The sequence below is a fragment of the Mesocricetus auratus genome, unplaced genomic scaffold (assembly GCF_017639785.1).
Source record: "Mesocricetus auratus isolate SY011 unplaced genomic scaffold, BCM_Maur_2.0 Super-Scaffold_100026, whole genome shotgun sequence".
In the NCBI taxonomy this organism is placed as follows: domain Eukaryota; kingdom Metazoa; phylum Chordata; class Mammalia; order Rodentia; family Cricetidae; genus Mesocricetus; species Mesocricetus auratus.
The window spans coordinates 27,476,867-27,500,369 of NW_024429207.1; the positions used below are offsets into that span (position 1 = coordinate 27,476,867).

The 23,503-nt window shown below is 44.2% G+C and overlaps 1 protein-coding gene and 1 pseudogene across 2 annotated transcripts in view; both read right to left on the reverse strand.

Moving 5' to 3' along the window:
- Positions 1-23,503, reverse strand: part of Zmat4 (zinc finger matrin-type 4) — a 389,120-nt gene that overhangs the window by 333,159 nt on the left and 32,458 nt on the right. The gene's annotated exons all lie outside the window — the stretch shown is intronic.
- On the reverse strand, positions 21,625-22,253 carry LOC101837215 (annotated as a pseudogene).

The following is a 23,503-nucleotide window of genomic DNA, read 5'->3' on the forward strand; positions in this document are numbered from 1 at the left end:
TGTTAGGAGAATTAAACTGCCTCTTGTCTAGGAAAAGGCTCTCCCAAATGCAATGGCTGTAGATTCTTGAGTTGTCCATGCCTCCTGGAAACAAGATAAAGAACAAGTCAGCTTGCTCCCAAAGCAAGTGGCCCTGAGGAAAGGCTGGGAGGAGAGAGTATGGGACGACAAAGGTGTCCAGGGAATTTTCCAGTCCTTCTCCAGGCATACACAGCCTCCTGTGGCCTCAGACAATCCACAGGCCAACCTTGCATAGCGGGCTGCTTTCCCAAGCAGCTCAGCTCCATGCAGGCAAAGTGCCCTTCACTGATGACTTGCATCCTCCCTGGAATTCAGTTGTGAGGCATTGAAGATGCCTGCAGAAGTCTCCTCTGTCCTGGGGTCACCTCCATGTGACTCCTGAATTGCATCCAGGATGCAGGACTGATTTTGCTTCCATCAAGTCAGTGTCTACAGGGCCCTGTCAAGAAAACTGAAAGTCAGCCCTATTGGGCCTCCCAAAAGTGACCTACCTGTGGATCATGGGATATCGTTTCCAAAGCCCAAATGATGTGGCCTCTAATTTTAAGCCAAGGACTATTTTTCAACAGTACAAGCATGAAAAAAAGTGCTCAAAGGGCAAGAGGAACTCCGTGTGAACTCTGGATTCTGTTATGTCTTTCTATTTCCTCCTGCCATTAGCTGTCCTGGGAAATGATGTTGCCCTAATAGAGGAAAATGAAATCTTTATGACTACCATAACAAGGAAGACAGGTTTCAAATGGCAAAGGGAACTCCTGAAAGTAAATTATTCTGTCCCAAAGAACACACTCCTGAGGCTGTGAGTGTAGCTCCATGGTGAAGAACTATACTAGTGTGGCCAAGTCCATAGAGTGGACAGCCACCAGTCAGAAAAGGAGCAGGTTGGGGCAGGAGTGCTCTGGATAGTATTATGTCAGCTTGACACAAACTAGAGTCATCTGAAAGGAGGGACACCCGACTGAGAAAATGGCTCCGTAACATACAGCTGTAGGTCACTTTCTTAATTAGTGATGTGGGCAGTCCATTGTGGGTGGTGCAGGCCCTGGGCTGGTGGTTCGGGCTTCTATAAGAAAGCAGGTTGAGCATACCATGCTGGAGCAAGCCAGTAAACAGTGCCCTTCATGACCTCTGCATCAGCTCCTGTCTTCAGGTTCCTGCCCTTCTGGAGTTCCTGTCCTGACTTCCTTCAGTGATGGACTACAGTGTGGAAGCATAATCTAAATAAACCCTTTCCTCCCCAAGTTACTTTTGGTCATGGTGTTTCGTCACAGTAATAGTAACCCTAAATAAGATGGGGAGGGTCCCTCAAAGTAATATGTTATATGCTCTCACATCGTAATTCCCACTCAAGTATGATGTCACATATCAGATGTCCTGAATATGACCAGAAAATGTCCATTGTACCTTACCAACACCACCACAAACAAAAATGATGTGTGTGTGTGTGTGTGTGTGTGTGTGTTGTTTGAATCTCCTTTTATAATGTAGTAAGCCAGCATGAGAGTGGCTTTGGGGACACACAAGTAGGTGTAGATATTGTATTGGCCCTGCCCTGTGCTAGTTACCTAACTCTGAAAGCATCACTTAATCCCTAAACCTCAGTCAACTTGTCTATAAAACTGTCCATGAAAACCGGGTGGAGAACATTGTTATGAGAATACAAAGTAGTTCTCAGTGCTGAGTAAAGACTAAATAAAATGTAGTTATCTTTGTCGCTGCCAATGGGTACAGCTATATAATTTTTATCTATTCTGCCCTCCATTCAAAAACCTCTTTGATGTGGTTGCTATCCCATAAACGTTGAGTCAACACCTACATCACTCTTGCTGCTCCCAAAGAACCTGCCTCAGAAACACCTCCAGACTCCAGTGCCAAGAAGACCTCAGAGGTCTTCTGCAGGTCGCCAAGCTCTGATCTTGGCAGATGGCAAGTCATGCTGGGAGAACAAGCTGCCATCAGGCTGACAGTCCCACCCCACGCTGGTATCACACCTGACAAGGTCAGCCCGCACAGCTGCCTAAAGAGATCCCAGCCCACAAATCTAGATACAGGGAGGAGCCTTAAAAAATGGTGTCAGAGGGAAAAGCACAACCTTGCAACATCTTCCTGCATTTGCAGGGACCCTGGGCCACTCCCAATGATTAGTTACCTGGTTCCACCATCTTTGTCTTTCAGTAATAGAGATACGAGCCAGAACCCCAATTATGTTAGAGAAAAGCTCCACCAATGAGCCCTACTCTCAGCTCTATTTTCTTCATTTTAAACCAACAATCATACAGACCTGAGCTAGCACTGCACAAGGAACATTCATCCCTCTGCCTCTCCAAGCACTTCCACTATTTACTTGTAATATATTTATAAGTAATGACATTCCTCCACCCACCTCTCTCCCACAGACACAAGAAGGAGGAGTAAGATAAAGCGCTATTAGCCTCCTCGGAGAAAGAGAGGAAAAGCTGTATTCACATTTCTTGGGCTCCCAGATCTTATAAAATTGTTGCTGAGTCATGCTATCTTGTCCCCTGAAAAGCCCACACATTCATGGATTAGCAGGTGTTTTCCTGGACCATGATCATCCTCAACATATCCCTCAAAGGGTGGTAAAAAGAGTAGCTCACCCAGGAGGAATTACTCACTGTATCTTCTGCTCCTACAGTACCGTGACAGGAGAGAGATAAATACAGCCTTGGATTGTGTGAGTCACACTGATGGCAGTCTTCTCATCGTCCAGGCTCAGTGCCTCGCACAGAGTGGGTCTTAAGCAACATCTTATCAATTAAGGTGTAGTTCACATTCCTGGGCATTCAACAGGGCTCAAGCCTGATTTGGTACCAGACAGAACCACTCAATCTATCTACAGGTTCATTACCCTGTGACTTTCACACCCAACACAGGGTCTACCCATTCACTAACTTTCTCTAGAAAGAATCTGAGATTCCTGGTGGCCCATTCCAGGTCTCTTTTCTTCTCATCCATCTCTTAATCTATTAGCAGGAGAAAATTGATTTCTTTCTAACATAGATCTTGATTGTGCCTCACTAGCTTTAGCAGAAGGCCAGGATCACAAGCTGTCGTCACTTGTCATGGAAACTATGAACTGCAGCCTAGTCCCCGCCCCCTCCACCGTGCCATCCTCATCTCAGGATGATCTCTGCTGTCTATGGGCTCCTGTCAGCCTTCAGTCGTAATCCTGGCAAGACTTATCAGGCAATGAGAAATACAGCCCAAATCCCCTCTGGCTCAGAAGCCCTATCCCAGCTTACCCTGCCCAGTCTCCAAGTATGTCTTCCCTGACACTCCTCCTTGTGTTCCTTTTCCCCATTTTCACTAGCCCAGCCATGCCAGGTCCTTACCTGAAATGCTGCCTGGCTGAGCCCCACATAGGCACAGCCCTCTGTCTGTCACCCACCTGGCTCTCCAGCCTTGGAGCACTTTCCAGTACACACAGTGACATCATTTTTGTTTGTGTGCCTCCTTAACTTCTCATCCAAAGAACTTAGGTCTTTTTTTATTCTTTAGTTTAGAAACAATCATATTTTACATATCAATTCTGGTTCCCTCTTCCTCCCCTCCTCCCATGCCCCCCACCAGCCCTTGCACCCCACCTCCCATCCAATCCCCAAGGAGGGTGAGGCCTTCCATGGGGGATCATCAAAGTCTGTCACATCATTGGGGAAGGGCCTAGGCCCTCCATGAATCTGGGTGGAGAGAGTATCCCTCCAAGGTAACACAGTCACAAAAAGACAAACATGATATGTACTCACTCATATATGAATATTAGACACAGAGCAAAGGATTACCAGCCTACAATCCACATCTCCAGAGAAGGGAGGAAACAAGGAGCACCCTAAGAGAGACATACATGGTTCCCCAGAGTAAAGGAAAGGGATAAGAGCTCCTGAGCAAATTGGGAGCATCAGGGGAGGGGAAGGAGGTAGGAAAAAGAGAAGGGGAGAAGAGGAGAGGAGGGGAGAACATGAGGGATCAGGAAGACTGAGTCAGGGGAAAAATAGAGGAGAGCAAGAAAAGAGATACCATAATAGAGAGAGCCATTATAGGTTTAAAGAGAACTTAGGTCTTTAAGTGAAGAAACAGAGATGTTGAGGAAGCCATAGTCTGGGGCCTCAAAAGCCACCAGGTATAGCTGACTCACAGCAAACGTAAGTGGGCTGACTAAGCTAACAGGTTAATGCTGTCTCCAATGTCACTGAATTTAGGCCTGCATGCTGATGAATATTTATAGATCTCACTGACTGAGGAAGAGGGGATAAACTCTCCAGGGTCATTATGTAAGCCGTTACCTGACAACCATCTTATGGCTTCCCAGTTCACCAAAACTAATACCTTCCTCTCAGCGAACATTCTAGGTCAGTAGATTCCAAACCTCACATACTCAGAGCCACCTTCACACTCTTAAAACTGCTGAGATATCAAATGAACTTTTGTTCGTGTGTGTCCCATCTACAGGCACTTGCTATCTTAAGTTAAAAAAAAAATTGAAATAGCGATTGTTGAAAATAACAAACCCCACATGCTAACATGTGTGTTCATACAAAATGAAGTTCATTTTAGGTACAAAGTGAAACATGAGTAACACCCTTCTTTCTCTCAGCAGTTGTAATTTAAACTAATTTCATGCTTTTGAAAATTGTACCATGATTGTTGTACCCACTCAAGACTCAGGAGAGCGCCGCTCAACAGCGGTCAGATTAAGAGTCCTTTATTTGCTGCTGGTCAAGAGCAGGCCCATGCCCGGAAGAACTCTTGACCTGGGAGAGAGGCAGAGAAGGGTTTTATAAAGCCAAAACCACAATTACATCATGCCAGGGGCAGGCAGGGTCAAAAGTTTCAAGAGTTTCAGGTCAGTTGATTAAAACAGTTCCTTATGTAGTACAACAGCGAAGCTCCCAAGGCTGCAGGTGTGACTGTTCTGAGGGGCAGAATGCGCTCAGCCCAGCCTGGGGAGCCCCTAGGTGAAGACTAGGACAACTGGAGTCACTTTGGGAAGTTCAAGGATGGCCTAAGTAGCTAACATTAGTGGACACTTAGGTGTACATAGAAACCTTCTGTATTTGCGGTTTTCCCCTAAGTGAATTTCATTTTAAAACAAAAGGCTTATTTTACACCATCTTCTTAAGAAAATTATGAGAATAATGATGTTTCATATTTTCCCATATCTCCTCTCAGTGGCTTAGTAAGCAATGGTCGTGTTTTCGTAACTATGTCTCCAATCAATCCATTGTGATATGCTACTTTAGCTGAAATAAATAAAGAAAACCCAGCTCCACAGAGAAAAGTGATTTGCAAAGTGAAAAAAATCCAAGAGCATTATCTAGCACTTTTCTATGCTACTCAATAAAAATTTGACAGGGGTAGCCTCTTTTTTTTACAAAAGGTTTGTATTTGTGTGTGTGTGTGTGTGTGTGTGTGTGTGTGTGTGTGTGTGTGTGAGTGAGTGAGTGAGTGAGTGAGTGAGTGAGTGAGTGAGTGAGTGAGAGGGGTGAGGGAGGGAGAGACGGAGGGAGAGAGAGACAGAGAGACAGAGAGAGAGAGAGCACACACACATATGCCATTTGTATGCACACGCCCACATAGGCCAGGTGCTCCTGAGCTGGAGTTACAGGCAGTTATGTGCCACCTGGTGTGGGTGTTAGGGACTGAATTTAGTCTTCTGCAAGAGCAGTGTCCACTTTTAAACACTGAGCAATCTTTCCAACCTCACGGTCAGTTACAATTCTCTATCTGTAACCACACCAGTCAACTGCGTGCATGAATACAGTTTAGTATCTATTGGCCTATGGTGCACCTCTTTACCTGTCCATAGTTTTATGATGTCATGCTTTGGTCACTTGAAATTATGTTCACTGAGTTATACAAATCTTCCAAATGCAGACACATTTTAGTCTATAGTATTAAAAAACACAATAACATTAACCTTCTCATCAGAAATGCCTTTAAGGTACAGGAAGTTGTCAAACCTATCATGATGGATACAAATTTCCCAAAGGTCTAATTTTTTTTTAAATGCTGGAACTTATCACTGGAGAAATAAAAATAAAATCATTTGTGCCCCCTTTTAAATGAGAGGCTCGTTTCCATTCAACTTTCTAAATTTCCCATAAATATTTAAATCGAAATAGCAATTGTTTGCCTGTCACTCATTTTTTTCAAGTAAAAATAAATGGTCCATGAAAAAAATTCTATCTCCATTCACAACATAAATGCACAAATAACTTTTTCTTTTAAAAATGCTGTATGTTGATATGAGACAAAAGTGTTTAAAGTAGCACTCAGAATATTAAAAATGTCAAGAATTGTCATTCAAACCATGATTTCTACACCAGCCAAGCCATTCTAAAGTGACACTGGCAGGCTCCCTTTCTAGAGGAGGTTAGCTTTTGATTTCAAACCAATACATTTTAATATGTTGATTTGATCAGGTCTGATGCCAACAATTTTATCCATCCATTGCTTGACTGTTTGTTTCTTCAGTCTAAGTGTCACAAATAGAAAAGGCAAAACCATCTTAATATTATGATGAAAATAATTGTGACCTCACAGATGCCCTAAAGGATCCTGAGAAATCTCAGGAGTCTATGGACCAACGATTGTGAATGACTGCTCTGAGTTACTTTCATTAACAAACTCCAAAATGCAAACACGTGCCCAGCACCAACGCTGTGCACTCAGTTTTTAAGTTAGTGAAGCCTGAACAGTACAAATCAGAGACCAAGTCCCTTCCTTACGAGTTCATGAAAATAGTTATGCTAATATCAGAGACATACATCAGCCTGAGTAACACAAGGACATCCACAAGGACAGCAAATCAGGAACTCAAGGTGGCAAGAGGATGCTGAATATGGCCTCAAGCCAGGTGAGCAGGGAAGAAGGGGATTCTGCAAGCCATGCCCTTTGGCAGAGTTGGCTCAGGTATCTGAATGTTTCCCCCACCCGTCAAGGTGCTCCTTCTTAGAGAGGATTCTCCATGGACAGTCTGAGCCTTAAGCCTACAGGTGGAGCTGGTGGGCAGGGACAAGGGACCTCAGCTGGCTTCTGAGATTGTCCAGCTCCCTTGGGGTGGCCAGGCTGCTGTGTTGACCAAGCAGTCAGAATGTCTCTGGAACGTAAAGCAGAACAAAGAAGCAGACAGAAGTCTCTGCCCAATATCCATGGCGGTGATTTGGACAAGAGGAAGAACAAAGAGGAAAAACAGTGCGGGGTACTCTGGAAGGATAAATATTCTAAAGTAACCACTTTTAAGGGATTAGTTTTATTTAAGATCTGTTAGTCATTAAAGGTTAATTTTAAAAGGCTAATTTCCTCTCAAAGAGGATTTTTTTAATGTGTACACACACAAACACACCCTACACATCTATAAGGTCAGTTCCATGAAAGAACACAATTCAAGGGCAGGCAGGACACTTGGGAAATGAAGTTTGTAAGGGGCCCTGTGCACCGCACTTTCTGGGACTCCCACAGCTCATTGAAACACATTGGCATTCACGGTTTTCTGCCAGCCCCCGCTGTTTGTGTGCATTTCAAATGACACTAGCCTTCAAAACTTGGCTACCTGCCCACTTAACTTAGGCTCTTTCTAAATGGTTTGCCCAGACCAGAAGCCATTCCAGCCTGTAATATTTTTCTGACAAGCTGTGTTTTACCCAGCAGAGCCAGGATGCCCGGAATCCTAATGGCGCCCACTGGAGCTCATCAGAGACGTTAAGGGCTTCTCTGCTGGCTGCTCTAGCCTTGGTGCCAGATGACACAAACCCCCTCAAGCTCTACTGTTATGCTCACACGATTCTAAGCAGAGGGCTCAACTTAACTTTTACAGAGATAAAACCTGCCTCTCTCAAAAGTAGCTACAAGTTGGAGGGGCCAGTGCCGGCCAGTGTATAGCTGGTAGCCCTTGGAGAAGTCAGAACAGGTTTTCATGACTGGTACAAGCTCCCCAACAGAAGTGGCTAGTGATACATCCGGGGATAGCATGACTTTCCTTGCAGGCCTGCCCACCACACTCACAAACAGGGCCATGTCCATTGTATTCAAGACCGGCATTCGGTTTGCCATAACTTTGTAAATGGGATTTACCTCGCTATTATCCCCTCACAAGACCTTATGTCCGTGTGTCCCAGTAAGTCTTTGTCTGTGCAGGCTAGACAGGTCAGAGTGAAGAGATATACATGGAGCCCAAATCATGTCACTAACCTCTTCATTTTTATTTGTTTTAACTCTAATGGAATAGTGTGCTCCTTCCTAGTGGACTTCAGGGAAGGCTTGGGTGGCAAAGAAATGTGGAAACCGTGTATGGGATTCAGGGCAGAAAGGGTTTCGTGGAGGAAGTGCGACTCGGGTTCCAATGCGAGTTAGGAAGGACTGAGCAAAGAACAGAGAGCAAAGGGGGGCCTCCGAGTGAGAGCAAAGGCACTGGCAAAGGCTCCAGCATCCCGCGGAAGGATACACTAACGTGTGGAAGCTTACGTCCCTGTAAGGAAAGTGGCCAGCCTGAACTACAGCAGGAAAGTGAGCATGCTCTGCTGGACACTCCATGAACCAACAAACACAACTGATACCGCCATCCCAGCAGAGGGACAGATACTCTGGGAAGGCAAGGCGCAGAACGAGGAATGCCAATCCTGAAGACCTCAGACAGATACTGCCTATGCTAGTCCGTGGGAAGTCATATTTCCTAGTCACTGGGAAATGGGCAAAGATGACCTTCCCAAGGACAGGGACCAGCATGCATTGCAGCCTAAAGCTTACATTAAGTCTAAAAAAGCAGCGGCAGACGTCTGGAATGGGAACAGACTGGAGGGCTAATGTTCCAGATGGAGACAGCCAAACCAGGGAGGGGCCTAGTGGTTTCCAACTCAGGTTCTGAGGAGCCCGGAGAAGGTCACAGTCACCTGGGAAGGGGAGACAAGCTGGAAGACTGAATACAGGATTTCCCACACTTCCCCAACAGCCGGGCTCGCTCTCAAGACAGAGAAAATGGAAGGTTTGCTTAATCACAGAGAAAGTCAGAAGAAACCCTCATTTGTGCTAGTTAATGTTTTCCAGCAGAAAAAGGCTGGGGGTAGGCAGGTGAGCACAGAAGCCACGGCCTGGCACAGACACATTGAGCAAGATGGCATTATGACTACACAATAATAAAATGCACCATGGGGTGGAACTAAAAGCCACTTCCCTAGGACTTGGTGTCTCACTCTGTTCAAGGAACCACTATGCACCCACTAGAGGTTCAGAAGGTTGGCGATACTAAGGGTTAGGGGGAGGCAGAGACGCCTCAACTGCAGTGCATTGTGGGAGTGAGGGAGAAGGGAGAACAGTGCATCCACTTGGGAAAACTAATGATATTTGTTGGCATTGAATGTGAATTCCTTTTGACTCAGTTATTTCATACCTAGGTATTTACCTAAGTGGTATGATAGCATATCCCACCCAAAAAAAAAAACCTCCTAAGAATATACACAGTAATATGCATAAAAATCTAGGAAAATTCAGTATGCTCATAAATAAGGAAATGGACAGAGACATTGTGATACATTCATACAAAAGGACAGTCAAAAAGCACAAAAATAAAAAATAAGCCACAGGACAAGGGGCAGTCATATATATATATATATATATATATATATATATATATATAGGATATATACATGTATATATGAAGAAAAGCCAGCCATTAAAAAAAACAGATCATGTGACCCACTGATGAAGTAAGGTATGGAAGTTGGGAGGGGCATGAAAGGCAGAAAGGAGAACGGGCGAGCATTCTGGAGGTGCTGCAGTGAGCATGCGTTATCAGCTTGGTGGTGTTACCTAGTGAAACACGGCAGAGCTCACTGGACCTCAGACCCACACATTTCACTGTGTTTTTCAAACTGTATTTCAAGGTTTGTTTGTCTTTTTAACTCGCCTGAGACAAGGGCAACTCCAGGTAGCTCAAGAATATGCCTGGGCATTCAGGAAGTCAATCAATCACTAATAGCAAAGGGAATAAACAGCGGGCTGTTCACCTTCCCCTCCTGCAAAGCCGATTCATATTTGAGAACACTTGATTTTCTCCTGGGCTTTCTGGTGGACTAGACACCCATTGGGGTCCCTTGGCTCTGTTTCTGAGCAGCTGCCCAGTAATTGGGTACTGCCTTGGGCTCCAGATCAAAGGCAGCAGCTCCTCTTCCTTCTGCCTCTTGAGATTGACAGATTCAATAAGCCAGTCTCTGAATATATTAGCAAAAGAGGTCACATGCCAGAGATTCCTTTGGCCAAAATTGTGACCTCCCTTCTGTGAGTCTTACATTCAGGGCTGTGATGTCCAGGAACGAGGCTGGAAGCTGAGACTCACGGGAGGCCAGCAATGCAGGCAGTACAAGGAGGAGTTTCTTTCCCACAGCCCTCACTGTCCAGGCCAGCAGTGAGGACTTACCTTTGTCATCAGACACTGACACTCCTGTTGGCACTTCCTTCTCAGTGCCCTTCTCTACTGCCTTCCTCTTCCTGCCCTTGGGAAATCTACCCACAGCCACTGTACACAGGTCTCAGATGTCCGTTGTCCTGGGAAATGAAGGGGGCTGCCTGCAGGACACTCACGCTTACAATCATTGGTGAGGCTGTGCGGTCATCTCATCAGTATGCTCTTTTCTTGCATCTAACGCAACTGGGAAGACACCAAATGTCCCCAGGAAGCCTTTGCAACAGTCCTGGAGGAAGAATTCATGTAAATGTCATTTCCTCCCCCAGCGAGGCCGTGGCTGCTTTGCCAATCCTGACCTCAACAACTTCAAAAGGATTATGTTTTCCAAGGCAAATTAGATTTATGCAAAATATCCATGAAATCACATGCCTGTCTCCAAGGCCACCCTTACCTTAGAAGTTGTCAGGGGGCCAGCTCAGAAAGCTCTCAAATGTAGCAGGATACTTCCACCATCGGAGAATGACGGAGCTTAGAGGGATGACACAAATCCACAGGGGGAACAAAAGACCTTGCACCAATGCCTCCATGCCTGCAGAGCAGCACATACACAGACACCCAGATCCCCAGCCCCTCAAACTGCCTGCCAGGGGCACCAGTCAGGGCTAGCAGTAGAGAAGCACACAGGCAAGTGTTTACACCTTAAGGATTTCAGTTTCCGCTATCAGTCTACACGAGTCACAGAACATGAAGCAGAAGCTATGTGTGTGAGAGGGACGTACCAAGTGTGACTGAACAGGCCAGGAATATAAATTACCCTGAGTACATGTAAGCAAGCGTCTAGAAGAGCTCCTTATAACCATGGGCCCATTTAAGTCAAACCAATGGGTAAGTACAGCAGAAGGAGGGACCAAAAACAGTCTCTCTTTCTTCAACACCTTTCAGATCGACTTTTCAATCCTGTAACTCAAGCATGTTTAAAGTGCAGGTGAACTGAGCATGTAGTTCACGTGGTAGAACACCTGCTTTAGAATGTGCAAAAGTCTTAGCAACTCCTAGCAGCAAAAAAGAAAATAGGAAGAGCGAGTCCAGGGCTATGCCTCTGTTTCTTCCATTGCTTGCCTGGTATGCACACAGCCCAAGATTTGATCCTCAGCGACACACTAAACTGGAAGGTGGCAAACACCCTCAACTCCAACACTAGGGAGGTAGAGGCAAAAAATTCAGAAGTTCAAGGTCATTCTTAGGAGTTCAGAGATGAGTGAGATGAATGACACTTGTCCCTAAAAGTAAAAAAGTTAAAAAACAAAAACAATCTATGTAAAAGTAACCAACTGTTAACGTGGTCTGATTGACACCAAAGGCCTCCACTAGGCAGCAGAGCTTTGGTCTGAGCCAGTTACTAGAGCATTGCCATATTGTGCCCCAAGAATTTCTTCCTGCAATTAATTTATCAATGAGAGAGATTTTTACTTTGAGACAATACCCAGTATGATCTTAGGCTTTCAAAGGCCACACAAGCCATCTGCGCAGGGCTGTTACACTGCACAGGGCTGGCAACTCTTACAACTTGCTTCCAGGACCACAGGTGATCTAGAAACTGAGAACACGCTGGATCTCTGGGGTTGCCTCCTGTCCATTAGGACAATGGCTTACAAACCTTTCGAGTTCACTGAGAATTTTGGCAGAGGGCAAGATCTTTTCACTTTACTTCTAACTATCAACAGATGATTACATGCAATACCTGTGCACTTAAAGACAAGCCTCCAGCCAGGCTCCTGAAGATGAAAGATGGAGGTTGGTTGTAACATAACAATACAAATACTCCAAAAGGGAAGTATCTGATGCTTGGTAAAGCCCGGAAAAGTCATGTGGTCTAGTCAAGAAGACAAAGAATAGACTCCTGGAGACAGCTGTGTGGAAAAGATCCCCAGAATTGTCTCAGATTCAGTGTCACTTTTCCAAGGAAGCAATCCCTCCTGGACCACTCCTGCCTTTGTAAACCAGGCCACTCTGACAGTCTCTTGCCCTATTCTTTGCCTGACTTATTATAATCAGCATCCATACAGTCGTGGTTAATGCTTCCCTGTGATTAGTTCTAACCACTGTGATGGGAAGGACATGTCCAATTATTCTTGCTGGCATTTCACCCAGGACTGGCACATGCAGCGGGTTCTGCCAAATGTGTTGGATGAATCTTACTAAGAAGACCCTTCTAGGTTGAAAGAACAGCCTGGGAAAGGGGGGACTGGGCACCAGCAGCAGACGGTGACATCAATGAATAGTGAGCCAGAAGTTGCCTAGTTCGCTAAAGAACGGTGTAGGAGCTGACGTCTGGTAGAAAAAGCCAAGGGGCCAAGCAATGCTGGGTGGGCTCCACAGAAGGATGTGGATGCTCTGCCAAGGACAAGATGGGTCTCCAGGACATGCACAGAGGTGGAAGAAGGGATCAGGCTTGTCACACACTACAGTGTAGGAAATGTAGAATCCAGACCAGGAAATGGGGCATCTGGGGATATAGCCAAAGCAAATGAAAACAGCATGCCAGTGTTTATGGTGGCACTGTCCACAATAGCCAGGCTTGGATGTCAGCCAGTGGGTGAATATAGGAAGAAAATGTGGTATATACCCACAATGGAGGACTATCCATCCACAATAATAATGAAATCTTGTCATCTGAATGAAAAATAGAATGGAACTGGAGGCTGCCATGTGAAATAAAATCAGCCAGACACAGAGGAATGAGTACCACATGGGCTCCTCTCTCTCTCTCTTCTCTGTCTCTCTCTCTCTCTCTCTCTCTCTCTCTCTCTCTCTCATATGTGAAAGCTGAAAAGTCTACTTGAAACTAAATTAATGGTTACTGGAGAGTGGGATGAATGTGAGGGATGTAGAAAGGAAAGGGGTTTAAGACTTAACTGGTGCACACTCTGCAACCCATACAAGCTCATCGGAGAAGGATTAAGAAAACAGCTATTAAGGAGAAACCTGGCCAGGAGAGTATCATAAAACCATGTAAAAGATTACAGCAGCATGCTGTAGAATGGGACAAGAATTTTCAGGAAGTGGAGATACCACGGAACACAGTACAGATTAGAAGTTCATCTTCTGGGCACACTCTGAAGGCGATGACTATAGAAGAAGGAAGAGTCAAAGCCCACAGCCTGCTGCTTGTCTTCACTGGTGGTGCCTTTGACACCAAAGAAGAAAATGAAGCTGAAACTGCAGGTGAAACACACAGGGTGGTTTTGATTTGTGCCTGTTAAGAGATTAGAGTCCCTACACAATGTCCCACTATCGATGCCTAGTATAAGTAATACACGCTCTAAAACAGCTTGGACAAAGATTTTGACTGAATGTAGATTTAAGTATAATCTGTAAGACAGGTGTTGATGTACAAGTACATAAGATCCCCCCCCCAAAATCCCGAAATAGTCAGAATAGTAGACTTTATAAGATACCACTTAGGCTAGATCTTGTAAACATTGTTAATCTATGTCCAGAACCAAAGAAAGTTATTGCAAACTCAAAAGTACTATTCATGTCGAGATTACACAGCCACACTTATACTTTCATTGGAAGACTCACCTATGAGAAATAATCACCACATTGTTTTGACCTAACAGCAACTAGATCTTCTAGTCCCAAGAAATGGGAATATATCTGACTGGACCTTATCCATCTTTTTAATATGTGCCTTGTATAATTAAAATATAGGAGATGCTTAACCAGTATTTGTACAGTACTTGGAATTTAATTTATTGATTAAATAGCTTTCTTGATTTCTTTCTCAATTGATGAATATGTTGGGTTTTCCTGCAGATGACAAAATCAGGGTTCTATTGTCCTAAGCTCAGGACATCAGCCCTTACCACTGTTGGAGCAAGAAATGCTATGAAGTCATATGTGGCGGTGCACGCTTTTAACCCCGGCACTCAGGAGGCAGAGGCAGGAGGATCTCTGTGAGTTCAAGACCAGCCTGGTCTACAAAGTAAGTTCTAGGACATCCAGAGCTACACAGAGAAACCCTGCCCCCCCTCAAAAAATAAATAAGTAAAAGTTTTAAAAATCACCAAACACATAAATAAATAAATAAGTAAATAAACAAAGGATCCTACATTAGAAAGAAAGCGGTGAGGAAAACAGTTAAAAATAAGCCACGCTGGTGGCTTTCTCTTCTCCTCTCAGGATATGGGCACACACCTGCAAGGCTAACATGTCGCTAAGATCCACAGAAATGGAAGTTTGCATTGCAGGAGAGGTTGTAGAAAAACTGACAGGAATGAAGAATTGGAGCCAATGTGTCAGGCAAGGTGGCCCTGGGATGACAGCCATGTTGGCACATCTGGGCACGTACATGAGTAGGGGCAGCTCTGCAGACCCAGATATCCTACAAGCAGAAAGAAAGGAAGTTTTTCTGTGTCACATTTAGCCAGTTGGAGACAGCTGTGCCACATTTAACCAGTTGGTGACAGCTAGTCTGGTTACAGTAGGGTTCAGGATTTATCCAAGTAACCGATACTGTACTGCAGTGGTAGAAGCTAGATTTGAGCAAAAATATAGAGACAGCCACAACATTTAGGAGACGGCTGTGAAACGTCTGCCAAATTATATTCCTTAAAAACTGAGCTATATGTCATAACATATGGAAAATTGAAATGTACAGAAACTGGTTCGTACCATAGGAAGCTCCCGCATTTACGAGGTATAGGGCTCCTAAAATGTGAAATCTTGCACACTTTTATTGAAATGCTTACTGAAATTCTCCCCCTATTTGGGATGTTAGTTCTTTAAATAAAAGAGTGACATTACAGAAAATGCAAAGTTTGGCTGAATGGATTCTGAGCAGGGTCAGACACAAACGTGAAATTCAAACACGATGAAAAGCTTGGATATGATATTTCCTTTAAAAAATGTCTTTTGAGTGCAGACATCTCATCTTTCAGCAAAAGCAAGGGAGGGCTGCAAAAACAAACACAAATAGGAAGGAGGGGGAGCCCACAGAGTATTGTTGAAATCAAAGGCTCTAAAAAACTCACAGCAAGAGTGGCAGATACCATTTTAGATTCCTCTATTGAGAACTTGCTATTTAGTTCTGTACCCCACTTTTTAATTGGATCCTTTGGTGTTTTGGTGACTTGCTTCTTTAGTTCTTTATATATTTTGGAAAACAGCCCTCTGTCAGATGTGGTGTTGGTGAATATCTTTTCCCATTCTATGGGTTGCCGTTTTTTGTTTTTGTTTTTGTTTTTTGTTTTTGTCTTGTTGACCGTGTCCTTTGTCTTACAGAAGCTTCTCAGTTTCAGGAGGCAATGAGAGGCTATCTTAAATCCCCTTCTCTGATAATGAGATTAATGACTACCTTATATGCCATCCTAGAACTTTCATCCAGTAGCTGATGGAAGCAGAAGCAGACACCCACAGTTAAACACTGAGCCAAACTCTGGAATCCAGTTGCAGAGAGGGAGGGAATGATGAGCAAAGAGGTCAAGACCAGGCTGGAGAAACCCACAGAAACAGCTGACTTTAGCAAGAGTGAGCTCATGGACCCCAGACTGACAGCTGGGAAACCAGCATAGGACTGATCCAGACCCCCTGAATGTAGATGTCAGTTTGGAGGTCTGGGCAATCTATGGGGCCTCTGGTAGAGGATCAGTATTTATCCCTAGTATACAAATGAACTCTGGGAGCCTACTCCACATAGAGGGATGCTCTCTCAGCCTAGACACATGGGTGAGGTTCTAGGCCCTGCTCCAAATGATATGACAGGCTTTGAAGATCCCCCATGGAAGGCCTCACCATCCCTGGTGAGCAAAAAAGGGATGGTATTGGGGGTCTGTGGGGACAGGGGAGGAGGGGAGGGAGAGGGAACTGGGATTGACATGTAAAACAAGGTTGTTTATAATTTAAATTAAAAAATAAACAAAAAAGTATAGCAGATACCATGTTCTGTTCTGCTGAGCCTGGCAATGTTTTAAGAATCCAAGTCTATGACAAAGGGAAGTCATAAATTCATAATCCAGTATATACACAGGACCTAGGACTGACATCCCCCTGATTGCTCTCTTCTTCAACCCAAAAAGTCTCCCTACAGTTCCACCCAGATTGCCTCTAAGGCACATGGAGGCTTGTGTGTTAGGGGAATAGAGGAGCAGGGTGTGACCAGTGGCAGCAGGGTCTTCAAGGCTGCATGTGGATTTTACCCTCTAGGGAGCAACCCTGTAAGGAATCCCAGGTCAGTCCCTTTCCTGGTCCTCCCGGGATGAGCAGTGGACATTGGGTGGCATCTTTCCATGCTACCTGTATGATTGGGAAGCATGGCTATAGTCTCCCCAACTACAGCTCTTGCAGGGACTACACCATTCATGTTTTCTGGGGCTCAGAAAGAAAATGGATCTCAGAATGCTGTCACAGACTAGTGAGGAGACTCAGCATGTCAAGGTGCCCACCACCAAGACTGAACGCCTGAGTTTGATCAGCAAGGCTCACACAGTGGAAGAAGAGAACTATACATCCTTCAGATTGTCCTCTGACTTACACACACACACACACACACACACACACACACACACACACACACGTGCGCGCACACATACACACACACCGAAAGAGGAGAAAGAATAAACAACTGCGATGATAAAATAAAAAAATAGAACACTGTCACCTATAGTCCTCGCTTTAGAAGGCCAAGGTGCCAACTCCCTGGCACTGTACTGAATGTGGTTTTTCATGGCACCAGGCAATAGAGCATCTTGTCCCTTGGGACACATCCTTCCTTCTTCTGCCCGATTCACTAACTGCATCAGATGTCCCCAACAACTCTGCAAAATTTACAGCACTAAAGCACCTAACTGCCCAGCTGTTCTGAAGGAAGAGCAGCCAGGGAGCGAGTAATGGCAAGAAGAAGAGTTGAGCTCTAGTAAGCACCATGGATGCGCCAAGCCCCCAGACGGACTTGCAGCCTCTCCATGCAAACAGTTCAGCAACTCCAGAGCATCCCCAAATACCACCCCTGCTACTGAGGACTTCCCAAAAGAAAAACTGATTCCCACCTGCTCTCTTAGAGTCAACCCCATCTGCAGAGTGTCTTCCCCTACTGTACCTCTGCCCTTTGCCTGATCTTCCTGGACTTCAAGGACTGGTGGGCACCATAGCCCAGTGACAATTGTTTCGAGGCTCTGCACACAGTGCAGGGTCCCAGACTGGAAACTCAAGCGATCTTCTGTAAGCAGATCCATTTCTGCTAATGGCTTGTGAATGTGCGTTCTGAGCCCGCTGCACCCCAGGCACATTACCAACCAACAATGTGGCACACATAGGAATTCATCCGAACCCAGCAAAAATCACTTAGCTTAATCATGCCGCCCTGATTTAATTTTAACTTTTCATAAAGCGTGAGAGATGAGTGGGGTGTGCTTCGTGTCTTATAGATTACTGATGAGACTGGGCTCACATCTGCCTGTTTCATCTTTTTTTTTAACAAGTTCCAAAATGAAGGGGGTTAGGAAAGGAAGTTGATGAATAATTAAGAGGAGGCAACACCTGCAAGATGTGCAGCTGAAATGCAGAGGGGGCTTTTTTTGCTTCTCTTGGGTGTTCAAATAGCCAGCAGGCACCTGGGGAATCCAAAGACAATAGCTTCATTTAATGGATCTGGGGCTGTGGCTGTGCATATCGGACAGGAAAGACCTGTGTGCACACAGATGCCCATGCATGCACTCTCACATGTACATACATGTACAGAGGGGGAGAAGAAAAATGATAAACAGATTATAGATATATAGATAGATAGATAGATAGATAGACAGATGATAGATAGTAGATAGATAACAGACAGATAGATAGATAGATATAGATAGACAGACAGATAGATGATAGAGATTATAGATGAAGATATACAAATGATACACAGAATGTGTTAAGAATTACTCAAGTAAAATAAAGAGTCCAATATCTCTCTAGCACTTCCCCCATCTTCAAGCCAAGAAATCCCAGGCTCCTCTGATCTCTTAAGGTGGCCCATGCTCTAAGTCTGAATTCTCACTTTAACAAGATTGCAGTAGAAGTTATTTGCCCTAGGAAAATTCTATGTGTTTCTCCAGAGCCCTGGGTTACAGATGGGCACCAGCATATAGAGTGACTAACAAGCTTTGGAGAAACACCTGTCCATTCTCCCACTGAGATGCAAAGCCTCCCTGCTTTCTGGCTCTGCCACCAAATGGCCACCAAATGTCACCCTTACAGCCCCTCTGTTGAAAAAGCACCGTTTTCCCATTGCATCAAGCAGAAAGGTAATGTGCAAGTCCCAGAACCCTACATGCCCAACCCTTCCAACAGATCCTCTGCCTTGGGTACCGTTTCCTCAACTCTCCTTCTAGGGCACCAGGCGCAGCTTCTCACCTCTGACAGGAAAGTTTCAGTCATCTCAGTGACTGTGAGTGACCCCACAAAGGCAAGTTTTGTTTAGCTTAGACAAGGAAAGATAGCTCTGTTCCCAGCTGCTCTGCTGTTGACTGGCTGTGTGCCTTGGGACTGAGACAGAGCAGGATGTCACCACAGCCCTGGAGGCTGGTGGACCAGGTATCACCTCAAAGCAGCAGGAAGGGGCAGTCCTCATGTCCCAAGGGTATGCCATCGTGAAACTTTTCCTCCTTACCCCCTTTTTTAAATTTTTATTTTAATTTTTAGATGATAATATATTTGCACAAGTTTTCTCTTTCCTTTCCTCTCTCTAAATCCTCCCATATATCTCTCTGTGTTCTTTTCTGGCACCTTTTAAAATTAATTCTTGGCACATTCACATATGTATATGTGTATAGATATATATTGCTAACTATAACCTGCTCAGTGTGTATAATGTTACTTGTTCATCCCTTGTTATAATGCATGCTTCCAGGGCTGAAAGTTCGGTGTTGGATTGGTGGGCTCATCCTTCCAGTGAGAACTGTTTCTCCCACGTTCAGCACTCTTTTGTTGCCTGTAGAACTTCGGATAGGGTTGGGGCCCCCTGGGCTTTCACCCCATTCGCTTTAACACGTCCATTGGTCTTGTCCCAGTTCAGCTCATGTTAGGCAGTCATGTTGGTGAGACTCTATGGTTGTCACTTCTGACATCACTAGGAGAAAAGGTCTCACGGCAAACTCCCTGGTCTCCTGGCTCTTATAGTCTTCCTGCTCCCTCTTCTACAGTGATTTCTGAGCCATAGGTACAAGAATGCTTTGTAGATGTGTCCACTGGGACTGGGCTCCACAACTCTGCACTTTGATTGGCTGTGGTTTTCTGTAATTGCCTCTGTCTGTTGCAAAGACAAGTTTCCTTTATGAGGGTTGAAGACTACATTGATCTGTGAATATGAAGACAAATGTTTAGATTGTAGGTAGGCATTGTGATGGTCTAGTAAGGTGATGGCTGTAGGTTCTTCTTCGGGATCCATGACTATTCACTGAGTGGTTAGCTAGGCTTCCAACATCAGGTGTAGTTTCCATCTTGATGAATGAGTCATAAGTTCAATTAGAGAGCTGTTGGTTACCACGAAGATACGTTTGCTACTGTTGCATGATGGAGTTATTGTGTCATGCTGGTCAACATAGGTATAAGACAGTCAGTTGCTTCCCTCCTTTGGAAACTTGAATGGTGCCTTCTGGTAACATCAAAGCTAGTCCTCAGGAAGAGGCATGCAGGTCAGTTCCTGCTCAGGGGACTTTGGGCCCCATGTGTGAAGTACAGTGTCTTCAGCTATAAGGACTTAACCTCCACCTCTGGAGAGAAACCAAGGACTATAGCACTGGGGGTGTGTTTGGGGAGGCTCGTGGGCAACCCTGGACAGCAACTCAGAAGGATTCCTGTGTTTGATACTGGAGATTTCCTTAGGAGGTTTTTGGCCATAGGGAAGAGCTCATTAGGCCATATTATAAAAGTTCATTTAAACTATATATGTATATTTACACAGAGAAATGTGTGCATAGTTTAATTTTTAGACAGTTAATAGTATGGTTCTTGATGACTTTTTCAGACATCCTTACTATTATTTTCCCCTTCCTTTGTATATATCTCCCCAATCAAAGATCCTCCATCTCCCCATTCTACGACCAGATCACTGGTAGCCTGCTACCCCTGCTCCTTTGCTCCCCTGTCCTAGAAATTGTCCCTTTTACTTTCCTGGATTCTTCAGTTACTCCAGGATGTATACTCACATCTAACGATTTGGAGCTAGGATCCTCTGAGAAAGAACATATAACATTTGTCTTTCTGGGTCTGGGTCATATCACTCTGCACGATCTTTTCTAGTTCTGTCCATTTACCTGAAAAGTCCATGACTTCATTTTGCTTCACACCTTGAATAGTATTCCATAGTCTATATGTACCACATTTTCTTTATCCACTGAAGAACATTTAGCCTGTTCCCATTTCCTTACTATTGTGAATAGAGCAGCAATGAAGATGGCTGGGCAGGTAGCTATGGAATAAGATGTCAAGCTCTTGGGCATACGCCAAGGAGTGATATAGCTGGGTCATATGGTAGATTCATTTTTAGTTTTTTGAGAATTCTCCACACTGATTTCCATAGTGACTAAACTAATTTGCTGTCCTACCAACAGTGAATGAGAGTTGCATCCCCTTACTCCCTTAATATTTGCTGTAGGTTGTTATATTCATCTTTGCCATTCTGACTGGGGTAAGATGAAATCTCAAAATTGCTCTGATTTGCATTTCCCTAATATCTAGGAACAATGAACATTTTTAATATATTTCTTAGTCATTTATTTTCTTCATTTGACAACTCTCTCTCTCTCTTCAGGTCCTGGGCCCACTTTTCCTTTTGTTGGTTGATCATCGTAATTTAGGCTCTTTGGGGTTTTTTGAGGTTTTTGGGGAGGTGCAGTGAACTTATTGATAGTATTCAAGAGAGTAAAGCTCCCTAAGCCCCTCCTTATTTTATTCTGGGGGTCTGGGATGGAAACTATGAGGACTATGATCACTGTGGGGTTGTTGGACAGGGAATGATCAGCAGCCAGGCCTCTCTCTTGCTCGAGTCCTTGCTGGGGGTGGATGGTCCAGGGTGGGCTTCTTACTCCTTGGAGACCATGTAGGCCATGAGGTCTACGACCCTGTTGCTGTAGCCAAATTCATTGTCATACCAGGAAATGAGTTTTACAAGGTTGTCATTGAGAGCAACACCAGCCCCAGCATCAAATGTGGAAGGCCATGCCAGTGAGTTTCCCATTCAGGTCTGGGATGACCTTGCCCACAGCCTTGGCAGCACCAGTGGATGCAGCGATGATGTTCTAGGAAGCCCCATCACCATCATGCCACAGTTTCCCGGAGGGGCCATCCATAGTCTTCTGGGTGGCAGTGATGGCATGGACTGTGATCATGAGTCCTTCCACAATGCCAGTGTTGTCATGGATGACCTTGGCCAGGGGGGCTAAGCAGTTGGTGGTTCAGGAAGCATTGCTGACAATCTTGAGGGAGTTGTCTTTCTCATAATTCACACCCATCACAAACATGGGGGCATCAGCAGAAGGGCAGAGATGATGGCCCTCTTGGCCCCAGCCTTCTCCATGGTGGTGAAGATGCCAATAAAATTCACAACATACTTGGCGCCAACATCACCCCATTTGAAGTTGGTAGGATCTCGCTCCTGAAAGATGGTGACAGCCTTCCCATTAATGACAAGCTTCCCACTCCCAGCCTTGACTGTACCTTTGAACTTACAATGGGTAGAGACATACTGGAACATGCAGACCATGTAGCTGTGGTCAATTAAGGGGTTAGGTCTATAGCTGGCAAAGATTACTACCAATTCTGTGGACTTCATCTTCACCTGGTTGATTTTTCTTTCACTATGCAGAAACTTTTCAGTTTTATGAAGTCCCACTTGCTAATTGTTGACTTTAATTCTTGAACAAATAGAGTAATATTCAGGAAGACTTTTTCTATACCTTTATTATACAGGATATGTTTAGGTTGTTAATCTCTTCCTAGTGGTTTGGCTGAATCTAGAAATTCATCCATTTCTTGTAGGTTTTTCATTATAATGGAGTACAGGCTTTAAAAATATTCCCCTATAATGTTCTTTCTTTGGTGTCTGTTGTAATGTTCCCCGTTCACTTCTTATCTCTCTCTCTTTTTGTTAGTTGGGCCAAGGATCTGCTATTCTTGTTTATCTTCTCAAAGAACAACTTCCTAGGGCCAGTGGTGTGTGTGTGTGTGTGTGTGTGTGTGTGTGTGTGTGTGTGTGTTATTTTCTTTGTTTATGCATCACTGATTTCTGCTCTTGTTTTTGTTATTTCTTGCCATCAGCAGGGTTTGGATTTGGTTTGTTCTTATTTTTCAAGAATTTTGAGTTGCATTATTAAGCCGTTTAGTTGTTCTCTTTTTTGACTGTTCAGTGTATACACTTGAAGCTATAAATCTCCCTCAAATGACTGCCTTCAATGTGTTCCAAAGGTTTTTTTTTGTTTTGTGTTCTCGTTTTGATTTAGTTCCAAGAATTTTTTTATTCTTTCTTGACATTTCCTTTGACCCATCCATCATTTACTAATAAGTTGTTTCATCTCCATAGGTTTGTGTATTTACCAGAGATGTTTTGCTGCCAACATTAAGTTTTATTGTATTCTTGTCAGACAGGATACAATGAGTGACTGCAATCTTTTTAAATTTGTAAAGATTTGTTGTGTGTCCCATGATATGGTCTACTTTTGAAAGACTTCCCTGTGATCCTGGCTAGGATGTGCACTCTTCAGTGTTTGTATATTCTGTAGATTTATTCTATGTCCATTCAATGCACTGTCAATTAATCTTGATGTTTCTTTATTTAGTTTTTGTTCAGGTGACCTGTCTATTGAAGAAAGTGGGGTACTGAAGTCACCTACTGTTAGTGAGTTGATGTTAATATGGGTCTTTAATTCCAGTAGTAGACTCTTTCATGTAATTGGGCTTCCTAAAGTTTGGTGTACACATGTTTAAGATAGGATTGCCTTCTTGGTTAACTGTTCCCTTAATTAGAATTAGGTATCATTTTTATCTCTTCTGGTTAGTCACAGTTGAATATTTTCTCAGATATTA